The following is a 17170-nucleotide window of genomic DNA, read 5'->3' on the forward strand; positions in this document are numbered from 1 at the left end:
CCGGTTCGCCTGCCACCCAGGCGTCCATCGCACGTTCTCCTTCCTGGCTCGTCGTTTCTGGTGGCCCACCATGCGAAACGACGTCAAGGAGTTCGTATTGGCCTGCGCGGTCTGTGCCCGCAGCAAGGCCTCTCACCAGGCACCCTCCGGGCTCTTGCAGCCACTTCCCGTTCCAAGCCGTCCGTGGTCACATGTGGCGCTCGACTTCGTCACTGGACTACCCTCCTCCCAGGGGAACACCTGCCTTCTGACCGTGGTGGATCGATTCAGCAAGGGGGTCCACCTCGTGGCCCTCTCCAAGCTTCCCTCAGCAGCCGAGACGGCGGACCTCCTGACGCACCACGTGTTCCGCCTTCACGGTTTCCCCCAGGACATCGTCTCTGACCGGGGGCCCCAGTTCACCTCCCAGGTTTTGGCGGGCTTTCTGCAAGGGATTGGGGGCAACGGTCAGTCTCTCCTCCGGCTACCATCCCCAGACAAACGGGCAGACGGAGAGGATGAACCAGAGCGTGGAGTCTGCTCTTCGGTGTGTGTCAGCCGAGAGGCCGGCATCCTGGAGTCGTTTCCTTCCCTGGGTTGAATACTCGATCAACTCAATGGTCAGTTCCGCCACCGGCCTCTCCCCTTTTGAGGCCTCCCTAGCCCCCTCTTTTTCCCGCACTGGAGACGGAAGTGGCAGTTCCCTCCGTGCAGGTCCCCTCGACCGCTGCCGTCGCGTTTGGGAGATCACCAGGACCGCGCTGCTCCGGACATCTGAGCGCGCCTGTCGTGGTGCCGACCGGCGCCGGGTTCCCGCGCCGACTTACCGCCCTGGGCAGAGGGTGTGGCTCTCCGCGAAGGACCTCCCGCTACGGTCCTTGGCCAAGAAGCTCAACCCTCGCTTCGTCGGTCCTTTCGAGGTCCTGAAGGTACTCAGTCCGGCGGCCCTGCGCCTGAAGCTTCCTGCATCCATGCACATCCACCCCGTGTTCCATGTCTCCCGGGTTAAGCCCGTCTCCCTCAGTCCCCTTATGCCTCCGGCTCCTGATCCACCGCCTCCTGTGCTAGTGGATGGTCACCCCCAGTGGCAGGTCCGCCGGTTGATGGGCGTTCGTCGGCGGGGCCGGGGATTCCAATACCTGGTGGACTGGGAGGGTTACGGCCCTGAAGAGCGTAGCTGGGTCTCCCGGCAGCTCATCGTGGATCCCGGCTTGATCACCGACTTCCATCGGGCCCATCCTGACGAGCCGGGTCGGCCTGGTCGCCGGGCGGCTCCCGTTGAGGGGGGGGTACTGTGAGGTTTCTGTCCTTGCCTTCTCACTCGTTCTGTTCCTTTAACCACCCTCGCTTTGTTTTCATTCATTTTTTCTGTCAAGTATTTCAATTCCCTCGTTCACACGTTTCTCCCCGCTGACGTCATCTGAGACGTCGCTGATTGGTTCCCTCACTTCCCCACGCTTTTCAATCACATTCCCCAGCTGTCACTGCCTTTCAATCAATCGATCCCTCATTATTTATACCCCGTTTTCCCCACCCTAAGTTGTTGGTTCGTCTTGATTTGTCGCTGGATGTTTTTCCCCGTTGCTTCTGTTTCACTGTGCTATTCTCCAGGAATTCCTAGAAGCCTTCGCTTGGATACCTGCTCCGTGGCGCGCGCTCGCCTCCACTGTTTGTTCCTGTTCCTTTACGCAGCTCGTCTGGGTGAGTTTTTCTAGATTGACTGTCTTGACCTATTTCCGATTTCCGACTTTCGTTTACACTGAAGTCTACCACCTTTTTGTCAGACAGTCACTCACCCAGCCATTATCGTTTTTGCTCTTTCCTTATTGGAATAATATTTTGGGGATCTTCCACCTCCCACTGTGTATTGACACGAAGATATTATTTCACATTTGGACTGTGTTTGGATTTTTGCTCACTGTGTATTTACACGAAGATATTGTTTCACATTTGGACTGTGTTTGGATTTTTGCTCACTGTGTGTTTACACGAAGATAGTATTTCACTTTTGGACGGTGTTTGGATTTTTGCTCACTGTGTGTTTACATGAAGATATTCACTTGGGCTGTTTTTGGAATATTGCACATCACTGTGTTGTTTAACACGAAGAATATAACACCCTGTCCTCCAGCTCGTTTCAAGTCTGCTCTGTCACTGACCCGTTCCCTCTCTCCCTCTCTCGGTCTTGCACAACATCTGAGAGGTCCGCCGTGAGAGTCTGCAGAGCGGTACAGAGGTCTGCTCCTGCTTCCAAAGACTACCCTTCCGGGAGAAGCTGCAGAGCAGCAGAACTTTGCCCCTTGTTCATATTACCTGTTCTTTTTGACCTGCTTTCCCTGTTTCACTTATTCCTATTATCAAATAAACAAGCCCTCGTATTTGGCAACTCTGAATCCAACTCTCTTGTGTCGTTAGCGTTTGGGGTCGGTGTCAAACCATAACAGTGATCCATCTCATTATATAGACTGTATCTGGTTAAACTACCACAGTGATCCATCTCATTGTATTGACTGTCTCTGGTTAAACTATCACAGTGATCCATCTCATTATATTGACTGTCTCTGGTTAAACTATCACAGTCTCTGGACCTACCTGAGTCTTTAGATGAAGAGTCTTCGTTTTGAGGGTCAGATCATGTTGGGGCAGATAAATACAAACAATTAATACATTTTCATCAGCCATCAAATTACTTTAAAGCAGTGATACAGTTTAACATATTTGATTTAGTCAGAAAGGTTGGACATTTAATGGCCAATGAATCGCATTGCCAACAATTTTACTTGTCATTGTAGCAGGCAGTAAAATCAGAGTGAAAGATATAGAGCTGTTATTTCTCTTGGTCCATAGATGTGGTATACACTTTAAGATGCACACATCTTACAATCCCTGACTTATTAATACCATTTAATTACCTACTGTAACCCAGGTTACAGAATATGAGAGCATGAACTCCTGTTAATCTCTGATTAAGTAAATCATCTGTTGGGGCAGATAGATACAAACAATCAATCAATTTCCTCAGCCATCAAACTACTTTAAGGCAGTGATAGATAGATAGATAGATAGATAGATAGATAGATAGATAGATAGATAGATAGATAGATAGATAGATAGATAGATAGATAGATAGATAGATAGATAGATAGATAGATAGATAGATAGATAGATAGATAGATAGATAGATAGATAGATAGATAGATAGATATAATCAATACATTTTCTCAGGCATCAAACTACTTTAAAGCAGTAATAACATTTAACATATTTGATTTAGTCAGAAATAATGGACATTAATTGGTCAATGCATCACATTGCCAAAAAAAATTATTCGATTAGAATAAACTTATTGTCATTGCTCAAGTAAAAATTCAGAGTACAACGCATTGTGGCGACCAGTAAAAGGAGAGTGAAAGACAACGTATAGAGCTGGTATTTTTCCTGGTCCATTAAAATATTAAATGGTCACATGTTGAGAAAACAATTTTTCAGCATCCATCTGATAGACTGCATCTGGTTAAACTACCACAGTGATCCATCTCATGATATACTGTCTCTGGTTAAACTACCACAGTGATCCATCTCATTATATAGACTGCATCTGGTTAAACTACCACAGTGATCCATCTCATTATATATACTGTCTCTGGTTAAACTACCACAGTGATCCATCTCATTATGTATACTGTCTCTGGTTAAACTACCACAGTGATCCATGTCATTATATTGACTGTCTCTGGTTAAACTACCACAGTGATCCATCTCATTATATATACTGTCTCTGGTTAAACTACCACAGTGATCCATCTCATTATGTATACTGTCTCTGGTTAAACTACCACAGTGATCCATGTCATTATATTGGACTGTATCTGCTTAAACTACCACAGTGATCCATCTCATTATATACTGTCTCTGGTTAAACTACCACAGTGATCTATCTCATTATATTGACTGTCTCTGGTTAAACTATCACAGTGATCCATCTCATTATATTGACTGTCTCTGGTTAAACTACCACAGTGATCCATCTCATTATATAGACTGTCTCTGGTTAAACTACCACAGTGATCCATCTCATTATATATACTGTCTCTGGTTAAACTACCACAGTGGTCCATATCATTATATAGACTGTATCTGGTTAAACTACCACAGTGATCCATCTCATTATATATACTGTCTCTGGTTAAACTACCACAGTGATCCATCTCATTTACTGTCTCTGGTTAAACTACCACAGTGATCCATCTCATTATATTGACTGTCTCTGGTTAAACTACCACCGTGATCCATCTCATTATATATACTGTCTCTGGTTAAACTACCACAGTGATCCGTCTCATTATATAGACTGTCTCTGGTTAAACTACCACAGTGATCCATCTCATTTACTGTCTCTGGTTAAACTACCACAGTGATCCATCTCATTATATTGACTGTCTCTGGTTAAACTACCACCGTGATCCATCTTATTATATATACTGTCTCTGGTTAAACTACCACAGTGATCCGTCTCATTATATAGACTGTCTCTGGTTAAACTACCACAGTGATCCATCTAATTATATACTGTCTCTGGTTAAACTACCACAATCTCTGAACCTACCTGAGTCTTGAGATGAAGCGTCTTCGTTTTGAGGGTCAGATCATGTTGGGGCAGATAAATACAAACAATTAATACATTTTCATCAGCCATCAAATTACTTTAAAGCAGTGATACAGTTTAACATATTTGATTTAGTCAGAAAGGTTGGACATTTAATGGCCAATGAATCGCATTGCCACAATTTTACTTGTCATTGTAGCAGGCAGTAAAATCAGAGTGAAAGATATAGAGCTGTTATTTCTCTTAATCCATAGATGTGGTAAACACTTTAAGGTGCACACATCTTACAATCCCTGACTTATTAATACCATTTAATTACCTACTGTAACCCAGGTTACAGAATATGAGAGCATGAACTCCTGTTAATCTCTGATTAAGTAAATCATCTGTTGGGGCAGATAGATACAAACAATGAAACAATCAATCAATTTCCTCAGCCATCAAACTACTTTAAGGCAGTGATAGATAGATAGATAGATAGATAGATAGATAGATAGATAGATAGATAGATAGATAGATAGATAGATAGATAGATAGATAGATAGATAGATAGATAGATAGATAGATAGATAGATAGATAGATAGATAGATAGATAGATAGATAGATAGATAGATATAATCAATACATTTTCTCAGGCATCAAACTACTTTAAAGCAGTAATAACATTTAACATATTTGATTTAGTCAGAAATAATGGACATTAATTGGTCAATGCATCACATTGCCAAAAAAAATTATTCGATTAGAATAAACTTATTGTCATTGCTCAAGTAAAAATTCAGAGTACAACGCATTGTGGCGACCAGTAAAAGGAGAGTGAAAGACAACGTATAGAGCTGGTATTTTTCCTGGTCCATTAAAATATTAAATGGTCACATGTTGAGAAAACAATTTTTCAGCATCCATCTGATAGACTGCATCTGGTTAAACTACCACAGTGATCCATCTCATGATATACTGTCTCTGGTTAAACTACCACAGTGATCCATCTCATTATATAGACTGCATCTGGTTAAACTACCACAGTGATCCATCTCATTATATATACTGTCTCTGGTTAAACTACCACAGTGATCCATCTCATTATGTATACTGTCTCTGGTTAAACTACCACAGTGATCCATGTCATTATATTGACTGTCTCTGGTTAAACTACCACAGTGATCCATCTCATTATATATACTGTCTCTGGTTAAACTACCACAGTGATCCATCTCATTATGTATACTGTCTCTGGTTAAACTACCACAGTGATCCATGTCATTATATTGGACTGTATCTGCTTAAACTACCACAGTGATCCATCTCATTATATACTGTCTCTGGTTAAACTACCACAGTGATCTATCTCATTATATTGACTGTCTCTGGTTAAACTATCACAGTGATCCATCTCATTATATTGACTGTCTCTGGTTAAACTACCACAGTGATCCATCTCATTATATAGACTGTCTCTGGTTAAACTACCACAGTGATCCATCTCATTATATATACTGTCTCTGGTTAAACTACCACAGTGGTCCATATCATTATATAGACTGTATCTGGTTAAACTACCACAGTGATCCATCTCATTATATATACTGTCTCTGGTTAAACTACCACAGTGATCCATCTCATTTACTGTCTCTGGTTAAACTACCACAGTGATCCATCTCATTATATTGACTGTCTCTGGTTAAACTACCACCGTGATCCATCTCATTATATATACTGTCTCTGGTTAAACTACCACAGTGATCCGTCTCATTATATAGACTGTCTCTGGTTAAACTACCACAGTGATCCATCTCATTTACTGTCTCTGGTTAAACTACCACAGTGATCCATCTCATTATATTGACTGTCTCTGGTTAAACTACCACCGTGATCCATCTTATTATATATACTGTCTCTGGTTAAACTACCACAGTGATCCGTCTCATTATATAGACTGTCTCTGGTTAAACTACCACAGTGATCCATCTAATTATATACTGTCTCTGGTTAAACTACCACAATCTCTGAACCTACCTGAGTCTTGAGATGAAGCGTCTTCGTTTTGAGGGTCAGATCATGTTGGGGCAGATAAATACAAACAATTAATACATTTTCATCAGCCATCAAATTACTTTAAAGCAGTGATACAGTTTAACATATTTGATTTAGTCAGAAAGGTTGGACATTTAATGGCCAATGAATCGCATTGCCACAATTTTACTTGTCATTGTAGCAGGCAGTAAAATCAGAGTGAAAGATATAGAGCTGTTATTTCTCTTAATCCATAGATGTGGTAAACACTTTAAGGTGCACACATCTTACAATCCCTGACTTATTAATACCATTTAATTACCTACTGTAACCCAGGTTACAGAATATGAGAGCATGAACTCCTGTTAATCTCTGATTAAGTAAATCATCTGTTGGGGCAGATAGATACAAACAATGAAACAATCAATCAATTTCCTCAGCCATCAAACTACTTTAAGGCAGTGATAGATAGATAGATAGATAGATAGATAGATAGATAGATAGATAGATAGATAGATAGATAGATAGATAGATAGATAGATAGATAGATAGATAGATAGATAGATAGATAGATAGATAGATAGATAGATAGATAGATAGATAGATAGATAGATAGATAGATAGATAGATAGATAGATAGATAGATAGATAGATAGATATAATCAATACATTTTCTCAGGCATCAAACTACTTTAAAGCAGTAATAACATTTAACATATTTGATTTAATCAGAAATAATGGACATTAATTGGTCAATGCATCACATTGCCAAAAAAAATTATTCGATTAGAATAAACTTATTGTCATTGCTCAAGTAAAAGTTCAGAGTACAACGCATTGTGGCGACCAGTAAAAGGAGAGTGAAAGACAACGTATAGAACTGGTATTTTTCCTGGTCCATTAAAATATTAAATGGTCACATGTTGAGAAAAAAAAATTCAGCATCCATCTGATAGACTGCATCTGGTTAAACTACCACAGTGATCCATCTCATTATATACTGTCTCTGGTTAAACTACCACAGTGATCCATCTCATTATATAGACTGCATCTGGTTAAACTACCACAGTGACCCATCTCATTATGTATACTGTCTATGGTTAAACTACCACAGTGATCCATGTCATTATATTGACTGTCTCTGGTTAAACTACCACAGTGATCCATCTCATTATATATACTGTCTCTGGTTAAACTACCAGAGTGATCCATCCCATTATATATACTGTCTCTGGTTAAACTACCACAGTGATCCATCTCATTATATAGACTGTATCTGCTTAAACTACCACAGTGATCCATCTCATTATATACTGTCTCTGGTTAAACTACCACAGTGATCCATCTCATTATATAGACTGTATCTGGTTAAACTACCACAGTGATCCATCTCATTGTATTGACTGTCTCTGGTTAAACTATCACAGTGATCCATCTCATTATATTGACTGTCTCTGGTTAAACTATCACAGTGATCCATCTCATTATATAAACTGTCTCTGGTTAAACTACCACAGTGATCCATCTCATTTACTGTCTCTGGTTAAACTACGCTGGTACCGCTGGAGACAGGGGGTTTCCTCCCAGAGATGTAAGCTCTGGAGGAAGGAAGAATGTTCGGATACTCAGTCTGTTCAATTGAAGAAGAAGGGGGTTCTCGTATAGAATCCAGTCCTTGTAATCCAAAGGCTCAGCAACAAAGCAATAACTGTAATCCAATTGCTCGATAGCAATGACGATAGCCAGCTAGCTTCGGTCCACGAAGCCAGCCCGAAGTAGATCTTCCCGGTGGTTAAATCCAAACGACAGTGGGTATTAACGATGCTCTTCTCCAGGTAGTACGTTCCACAATCACTATAATCCAACCAATACTGGTTCTGCAATCGCCGTCGTCGGTTCCAATATGCACATGTCCAGTAGGTTCTACGACTAGGCCCTCCTCGTGTACTGGCACCAATGTATTTAGTCCACGCACACTGGCTAAGGTTCCACTAGCTAAACGAACGAACTGCTGGGTAATGCTGCACACGAACGAACTGCTGTTGGCACGATGCACAATAAACAACGACTCTTTACTTCACATTAAGCTAAGTCGAACTTGACGTTACTGCATTAACTCTGACACTTTTACTATTCACTTCGCACGTGGTTCTCAACACTCTGTTTAGACGAACTGCTTGACTTCACTGTTTTACCGAACGAACGCACACTGCTGTTCGCACCTGCCGCGCTATATATACTTAAGTGGCTTTCTAGTGCCAAACCTCAGCTCTCGTCTCGAATCAATGCGCCGTCTCCAGGCATGTTCCAACATGCCTGGGCTCGCCTTTGAACCTGACTTTAGGGGCTCGCCGTCTGGCGCCGAGAGCGTTATCCAATGAGGAAAGTGAATATTACTAGGATTCAAACGCAGGCTTAAAGGGATATAAATTGTATATATAAATAATATACAAGGTATATAAAACAATAAACGTAGATTCTCAGCTTTTAATCTGGCCCTTCACAACAGCCGCCTCCTAATTAGTCCGCACCTAATTAGTTAAGGGAGACAGATTAATAGTCCGGTCAACTGCTCAATACTTGTTGTGAGGAGTAGGGCAATCTACAAGGTCAGTGGGTCATGGTCGTCATCAGGGGAGTCAGGGAGCTCCGGCAACTCTATCAGCTTCGCCACGGGTCGGGTGTAAGTCCGCCCTTGGACTATGACTTCTGCCGCTCTGACCTTCCCATCGGCACCAGTAATCACTTTGCTTACGCGGCCGGCCGGCCACGTAGCTCGGGGTAGTGACTGGTCTATGATCATAACGACTGTGTCCACCTTCAGGTTGTCCCTGTCCTTTACCCACTTCTGACGGGCTTGGAGGGATGGTAGATAGTGGAGGAGGAAACTGGTCCAAAACTGGTCAGCCAATACCTGACTGTATCTCCACATTCTTCGGCCGTTCACCTCCTCAGGTCTGTACACCGCCTGTGGAAGGGCCGGGTCCAGCCGCCCCATCAAGAGATAGTTTGGGGTGACTGGGTCGAAGTCTGCTACATCACTTGAGACGTAACCGAGGGGCTTCGAGTTCAAGACGCCCTCGATCTCCGTGAGGACTGTCGTGAGGACTTCTTCCGCCACGGTCTGGGCCCCAAGCACAGTGTACAGAGCAGTCTTTATAGAACGGACTTCTCTTTCCCAGGCTCCCCCGAAATGAGGGGCGTTCGCGGGGTTGAACTGGAATTTGATCTGAGAGGGAGCGAGGCGGGTCTTAAGTCCTTCACCCATAGCCTGGAAGCTCTCTCTCAATTCTCTTTCTCCGCCTTTGAAGTTTGTCCCTTGATCGGACAACACCACAGACGGGATTCCTCTTCGGGCTTGAAATCTCCGGAAGGACATGAGGAATGAATCCGTACTCATAGTGTCTGGAGGATTTCTATATGCACAGCTCGGGTGGTCATACACTTGTACACAATGCCCCACCTCTTCTCTGTCCCTCTTCCTTTCTTGACGTTGAATGGGCCGAAGCAGTCCACGCCCGTGGAGTGGAAGGCCTTCTCGCCGAGTCGGAGGCGGCAGGGAGGCAGGTCGGCCATCATAGGTATACTGGGCTGTGCTCGCCACTTGCGACAGTTTAAACAAGTCCGTTGGAAGCGACGTACTGCTTCTCTCCCTTGAAGTATCCAGTAACGTCGTCGGATCTCAGCGAAGACTCTCTCTGCCCCCGCGTGGTGCACATCCTCGTCGTACTTCTGTATGATCAGCTCAGTTACCTTGTGTCTGCTGTTGAGGACGATAGGATGCTTAACATCATCTGTCAAGTCCGGGGCCCGTCTCAAACGGCCACCCACCCTGATGAGGTGCTGGGGGTCGAGCTCGGGGGCCAAAGTGAGAAGTCAGCTGTCTGAGGGGATTGGCTTTTCCCCTTTCAGGCAGTCTAGCTCATCTGGAAATGAGTCTCTTTGGGCTCTCTGTAGCAGAAGGAGTTCTGCCTCTGCGTAGTTCGATGCGTCAATGTCTGTGGTGGGGGGAACCTCAGGGTGGTGCCACAAGAATGTCCTTTTCTGAGCACTCTCAAGGGTTAAGCAGTCGTCTATGTTAGGGTCCGTTGGAGCTGGGGCGTGCGTCAGCCCGCAGAACATAGACTTCTTGATCTCTGCCTCCTCTTGACTCGCCTCCCGTGGTGTGGGGGTAGGCCACTCCTCCTCCGGGAGCTTGAGGAACTCAGGACCGTCACTGTAAATGTTGGGACGTGTGAGGTCGTCTAGGGACATCCCCCGTGTGATGACATCTGCTGGGTTCTGCTTGGTGTCAATGTACCTCCAGCACGCTGATCCTACCAAGTCTTGAATCTCGGTGACTTGGACTCCGACGAAGACTTTGTATCGACAAGAATCGGACTGGATCCATGTGAGCACAGTCATGGAGTCTGACCACAGGATTGTCTTTCGCACCGTTATGGTGAGTTCACATTGTATCAGCGTGGCGAGTTGCGCGCCTACCAGAGCTGCGCAGAGCTCTAGACGCGGGATAGATTGTTGCTTGCGGGGGGCTATTCTTGAGCGAGCCAGGACGAAGGCTGTGTGTACTTCTCCTCCCTCCTCTCGGGCTCTCAAGTAAGCCACCGAACCGTAAGCTACTTCTGAGGCGTCACTGAAGACGTGCAGGTCCATCTGACACGTCTCCAGCCGCACTGTGGGTGGGAAGTAGCTCCGGCGAATGTTCACATTTTGGAGCGAGTTGAGTTCTCCCTCCCACTCTCTCCAGGTGGAAGCCAGGTGCTCGGGTATGGGGTCGTCCCAGCCCTGCTCCTTGTCCCACAGTTCTCGCACCAGCATCTTCGCCCGAGTGGTGTAAGGTAGGATACACCCCAGCGGGTCGTATTGGCTTGCGAGTGTTCTGTATACGCTCCGTCGAGTGGTCGGTAGAGGGGTCGACCTTCCCTGCTCCTTGGTCAGGGGTGTGTGCTTATAATGGAGCGAGTCTGTTTTGAAGCGCCAGACAAGGCCCAATGTCATTTCCTGTGCTTCACCTGGGGTGGTCGCCATCCAGGTCTCGCTGCTTGCTGCCTTTGTCTCTGGGGAGAGGCCGCGAAGTACTTGAGGGTCACTGCTGGCCCACTGCCTAAGGTCGAAGCCGCCTTTGATCAGGGAGGCTCGGAGCTTAAGCAGGATGGCTTCGGCTTCTTCTGGCGTTGATACGCTTTGTAGGCAGTTGTCCACGTAGAAACTCCTCTCTACGCTTTGTCTGACCTCCTCGTCAGCTCCAGGGTCTTCGGTCACGTGCTTTTGTAGTGCGAACGTGGCGCAGCATGGGCTGCATGTGGTGCCGAAGGGGAGGACCTCCCATTGATAGATGGAGGGTTGGTCATCGTCGATCCTCTCTCTCCACAGGAACCGCAGCAGGGGCTTGTCCTCCTCCATCAGTCGCACTTGTAGAAACATCCCTTTGATGTCGCCGCTGATGGCTACTTTATCCTGGCGGAAACGTAGTAGTACGCCGAGGAGGGAGGGGCAGAGTGTCGGGCCGGGTAAGAGCAAGTTATTCAGGTTCTGTAGTCCGATCTGGTAACTGCAGTTGAATACAATGCGGTTCTTGCCGTTGTGGTGGACCTTGTGATGGGGCACGTACCAGGATTCAGTCGTCTGGTCTGCCTCTTGATTGTCGATTTTCTTTATATGTCCCGCTGTGATCAGTTTGTCGATCTCAGCGCGGTATATCGTGGCTTGAGGGGGGTCTTTAGCTAGACGCCGCTCGGTGTTCAGTAGATAGCGTTGTGTCGCTTCTTTTGATGCGTGGAGGGTGGGCATCCCCTCTCGCCTCAAGAGTGGAGTTGCGTATCTCATCACTCCGTCGACCTCGACCCTCTTTGTCTTCTGCTCGAGGAGAGCTATGGCATACTTGTCTTCCTTGGAGCGAACTAGTTTCCGTTCGTTCTTGAAGGGCATCGAGTCTAATGTCCATAGTCTCTCGACGTGCTGCAAGAGGGTGGTGTCGTCGTCGCTTACCCTCGTGTAGAGGCAGCGTGTGGCCGTCGGTCGGTTGGAAGACCCGGAGAGGGGGCCTTGGAGCGTCCAACCCAGGTGGGTCTTGACCGCGGCTGGGCAGCCTCTGGGTCCGATGTGGACCTGGTCCGTTGGGACGATGAGGTCTGCGTGGTCGGAGCCTATGAGCAGGGTCGGGGTGGCGCCGTCGATGAACGGTATAGGCAGTCGGCGTAGGTGCACGTATTTCTCCATCAGCTGTGGGATGGGGTAGGTATAACGTGACAGACCTATGTCATGGCTTGTGAAGGCATTAGTGATGCTGTACCGCTTCTCGGGCTGCTCGACCGCTGCTATTGTGAATGAGACGTTTTCGCCCTTTATGGTTTTTAGGTCTCGCCGAATAGTACGGATTGTCATTGTTTCTTCGGTACCCCGCAGGCCCAACTGGGCTGCGGCGGAAGCGAGGAGGAGAGTCTTTTCAGACCCATCGTCGAGGACGGCGTAAGTGTCCAGGACCTTGTCTTCGTAGCTTAGGAGTACTCGGACCACCTTCAAGAGCACTCAGGAGCTCCCGCTCTTCGCAGGGTCTATATACATGACATCTACTCTCGAGCTGCTTTGTGGTACGGGTCTCCTCTTGTTGCTGTCGTGCAGGACATCCAGGTGGGCGCCGTCGCACTTGCTGCATCTTTTCTTCAGGCGGCACTCAGCTGCCATGTGGCTGCGCGCGCAGCGGAAGCAGCGGCGGTTTGCTTTGATCCACTGACTCACTTCGTCAGCAGTCAACTTCTTAAAGGTGTCACATTGAGACAGCCAATGTTCATGTTCACAGTACTGGCAGGCAATCTTCCACTTTCCCTTCGCGGGGGGGGGTGTGATGGTTCTTGTGCCGCGGCACTGACTCGGCCTGGTGCATAACGGTCACGGACCAGCGGTTGTCATTGAACCTCCTCGGTCCATCTTTAGGGTTAGAGCCACCCCACACGAATGTGTCTAATCGTAGACTGCTGACCTCCCTGGCGAGGAAATCAGCCAGGTCTAGGAGGGATGGTTCTGGGCCGTGGGGGTCACGGTGGTCTTTCTGCCGCCGAAAACGCTCTTGACGGGCTGGAGGGAGCTTCTCCAGTATCCGCTCCACATTAGAATTTGCATATAGTTCATATCTCCCCTTCTCCTTTTGTGACCCCAGCATCCCCACAAGGGATTGCACCTTGATAGAGAGGTCATCTAGTGCTCTATTGTCTTTGGCTGGGGGGAGGCGGTCGATATCTCGTATTTCTTGGATCACGTAATCCCATATGCGTCCATAGCGCGCGTCGAGGGCCACCAGAGCATCAGAGTAGGGGGTTCTTGAGTTCGAATATGCCAGCGCTATGTTATGCGCTCTGGGCACTTTAAGGTGCTTGAGGAGGATGGCATATTTATAAGACTCGTCGTGTACATCGGACATGATAGTCTCTAAACACATGCGTAGTTCCGTATACTGTGCTCTGTCCTCACGCGTAAAGTCTGAGAACGTGGGTGTTCCAAAGTAAGATGCCATGGATGGTTGGGACACAGATGCGTGTAGGGGGAGAGGCCTCCTGGGCGAGTCTCCCCGTACGGGTGGTCGTGGGTTAGTGCTGGGTGGGTACCAGAGGCCGGGCCCCCAGGTGCTGCTCCTCGGTGCTGACTGTGTATTAAACTCACCCATGGGTTGGGTCGGGGGTTCGTAACGCAGTGACTCGGGGCTGAGGTCGGGGCTGTACTGGGCCTCCTGGTCCAAAATAGGTTCGTGCTGTTGGGCTTGATGTCCTCCCTCGTCCTCCGCTAGGTCTTGGAGTCTTGTAGTTAGTTTCTCGGCGACGTAGGCAGGTTCTTCCTGTTGGCTGGGTCCTGTGTAGATTTGTCGGTGAGGGGAAGGTGCCCTCGACCCGTGTCGTGATGATCTACGGGAGATCCGGGTGGAGGAGTGAGGGGTCGCCCTCTGGAGTAGTTGCTCCACCATCTGCGCCTGCAGGCGGTCCCGCTCCGTTTCGCGCTGTGCATTGGCGCGGTCTCGCTGGATGTTCTCTTCAACCTGGAGGCGCCTCTCTTCCAGTCTGATAGTCATCGCTGCGTCAGCCTGGAGGCGACTCTCTTCTAGTCGGATGCGTTTGCGCTCGCTCTGTTGTTGCGCTTGGAGACGGTCGCGCTCACCCTGGATACGTTCTCTTTCCGTTGATGCTGTTAACGTGGCGATCAAGGCTTGTGCTAGTCTCTGGTCAGCCTCGCTGGGGGATGACACTGATGGAGGTGATCGGGCGCTGACAGGACTTGGTGGTGACCTGTTCTCTTGGCACGCTCCGAGGTCCATCTCTTGAGCGCTGCTTCTTACTTTCTCCCGCGCCCCGAGGTCCATCTCTAAGACGCGGTACTCTTCTCTTGGGTGCACGCCGAGGTCTATCTCGGGTGCGCGCTCTTGGGTCTCTTGCGTTCCGGGGTCTATCCCGGTGGCGCTTTCTTTATCCTTTGGCGCTCCGGGGCCCGTCTCAAACGGCCACCCACCCTGATGAGGTGCTGGGGGTCGAGCTCGGGGGCCAAAGTGAGAAGTCAGCTGTCTGAGGGGATTGGCTTTTCCCCTTTCAGGCAGTCTAGCTCATCTGGAAATGAGTCTCTTTGGGCTCTCTGTAGCAGAAGGAGTTCTGCCTCTGCGTAGTTCGATGCGTCAATGTCTGTGGTGGGGGGAACCTCAGGGTGGTGCCACAAGAATGTCCTTTTCTGAGCACTCTCAAGGGTTAAGCAGTCGTCTATGTTAGGGTCCGTTGGAGCTGGGGCGTGCGTCAGCCCGCAGAACATAGACTTCTTGATCTCTGCCTCCTCTTGACTCGCCTCCCGTGGTGTGGGGGTAGGCCACTCCTCCTCCGGGAGCTTGAGGAACTCAGGACCGTCACTGTAAATGTTGGGACGTGTGAGGTCGTCTAGGGACATCCCCCGTGTGATGACATCTGCTGGGTTCTGCTTGGTGTCAATGTACCTCCAGCACGCTGATCCTACCAAGTCTTGAATCTCGGTGACTTGGACTCCGACGAAGACTTTGTATCGACAAGAATCGGACTGGATCCATGTGAGCACAGTCATGGAGTCTGACCACAGGATTGTCTTTCGCACCGTTATGGTGAGTTCACATTGTATCAGCGTGGCGAGTTGCGCGCCTACCAGAGCTGCGCAGAGCTCTAGACGCGGGATAGATTGTTGCTTGCGGGGGGCTATTCTTGAGCGAGCCAGGACGAAGGCTGTGTGTACTTCTCCTCCCTCCTCTCGGGCTCTCAAGTAAGCCACCGAACCGTAAGCTACTTCTGAGGCGTCACTGAAGACGTGCAGGTCCATCTGACACGTCTCCAGCCGCACTGTGGGTGGGAAGTAGCTCCGGCGAATGTTCACATTTTGGAGCGAGTTGAGTTCTCCCTCCCACTCTCTCCAGGTGGAAGCCAGGTGCTCGGGTATGGGGTCGTCCCAGCCCTGCTCCTTGTCCCACAGTTCTCGCACCAGCATCTTCGCCCGAGTGGTGTAAGGTAGGATACACCCCAGCGGGTCGTATTGGCTTGCGAGTGTTCTGTATACGCTCCGTCGAGTGGTCGGTAGAGGGGTCGACCTTCCCTGCTCCTTGGTCAGGGGTGTGTGCTTATAATGGAGCGAGTCTGTTTTGAAGCGCCAGACAAGGCCCAATGTCATTTCCTGTGCTTCACCTGGGGTGGTCGCCATCCAGGTCTCGCTGCTTGCTGCCTTTGTCTCTGGGGAGAGGCCGCGAAGTACTTGAGGGTCACTGCTGGCCCACTGCCTAAGGTCGAAGCCGCCTTTGATCAGGGAGGCTCGGAGCTTAAGCAGGATGGCTTCGGCTTCTTCTGGCGTTGATACGCTTTGTAGGCAGTTGTCCACGTAGAAACTCCTCTCTACGCTTTGTCTGACCTCCTCGTCAGCTCCAGGGTCTTCGGTCACGTGCTTTTGTAGTGCGAACGTGGCGCAGCATGGGCTGCATGTGGTGCCGAAGGGGAGGACCTCCCATTGATAGATGGAGGGTTGGTCATCGTCGATCCTCTCTCTCCACAGGAACCGCAGCAGGGGCTTGTCCTCCTCCATCAGTCGCACTTGTAGAAACATCCCTTTGATGTCGCCGCTGATGGCTACTTTATCCTGGCGGAAACGTAGTAGTACGCCGAGGAGGGAGGGGCAGAGTGTCGGGCCGGGTAAGAGCAAGTTATTCAGGTTCTGTAGTCCGATCTGGTAACTGCAGTTGAATACAATGCGGTTCTTGCCGTTGTGGTGGACCTTGTGATGGGGCACGTACCAGGATTCAGTCGTCTGGTCTGCCTCTTGATTGTCGATTTTCTTTATATGTCCCGCTGTGATCAGTTTGTCGATCTCAGCGCGGTATATCGTGGCTTGAGGGGGGTCTTTAGCTAGACGCCGCTCGGTGTTCAGTAGATAGCGTTGTGTCGCTTCTTTTGATGCGTGGAGGGTGGGCATCCCCTCTCGCCTCAAGAGTGGAGTTGCGTATCTCATCACTCCGTCGACCTCGACCCTCTTTGTCTTCTGCTCGAGGAGAGCTATGGCATACTTGTCTTCCTTGGAGCGAACTAGTTTCC

At 48.3% G+C, this 17170-nt stretch overlaps 1 protein-coding gene across 1 annotated transcript in view; it reads right to left on the minus strand.

Annotated features, from left to right (window-relative positions):
* LOC311223787 (uncharacterized protein) overlaps positions 1–17170 on the minus strand; it is a gene marked incomplete at both ends in the record, with an annotated part of 193733 nt that overhangs the window by 74949 nt on the left and 101614 nt on the right. The gene's annotated exons all lie outside the window — the stretch shown is intronic.

This window comes from Notolepis coatsorum (assembly GCF_963971535.1).
Source record: "Notolepis coatsorum genome assembly, chromosome: 2".
Lineage (NCBI taxonomy): Eukaryota > Metazoa > Chordata > Actinopteri > Aulopiformes > Paralepididae > Notolepis > Notolepis coatsorum.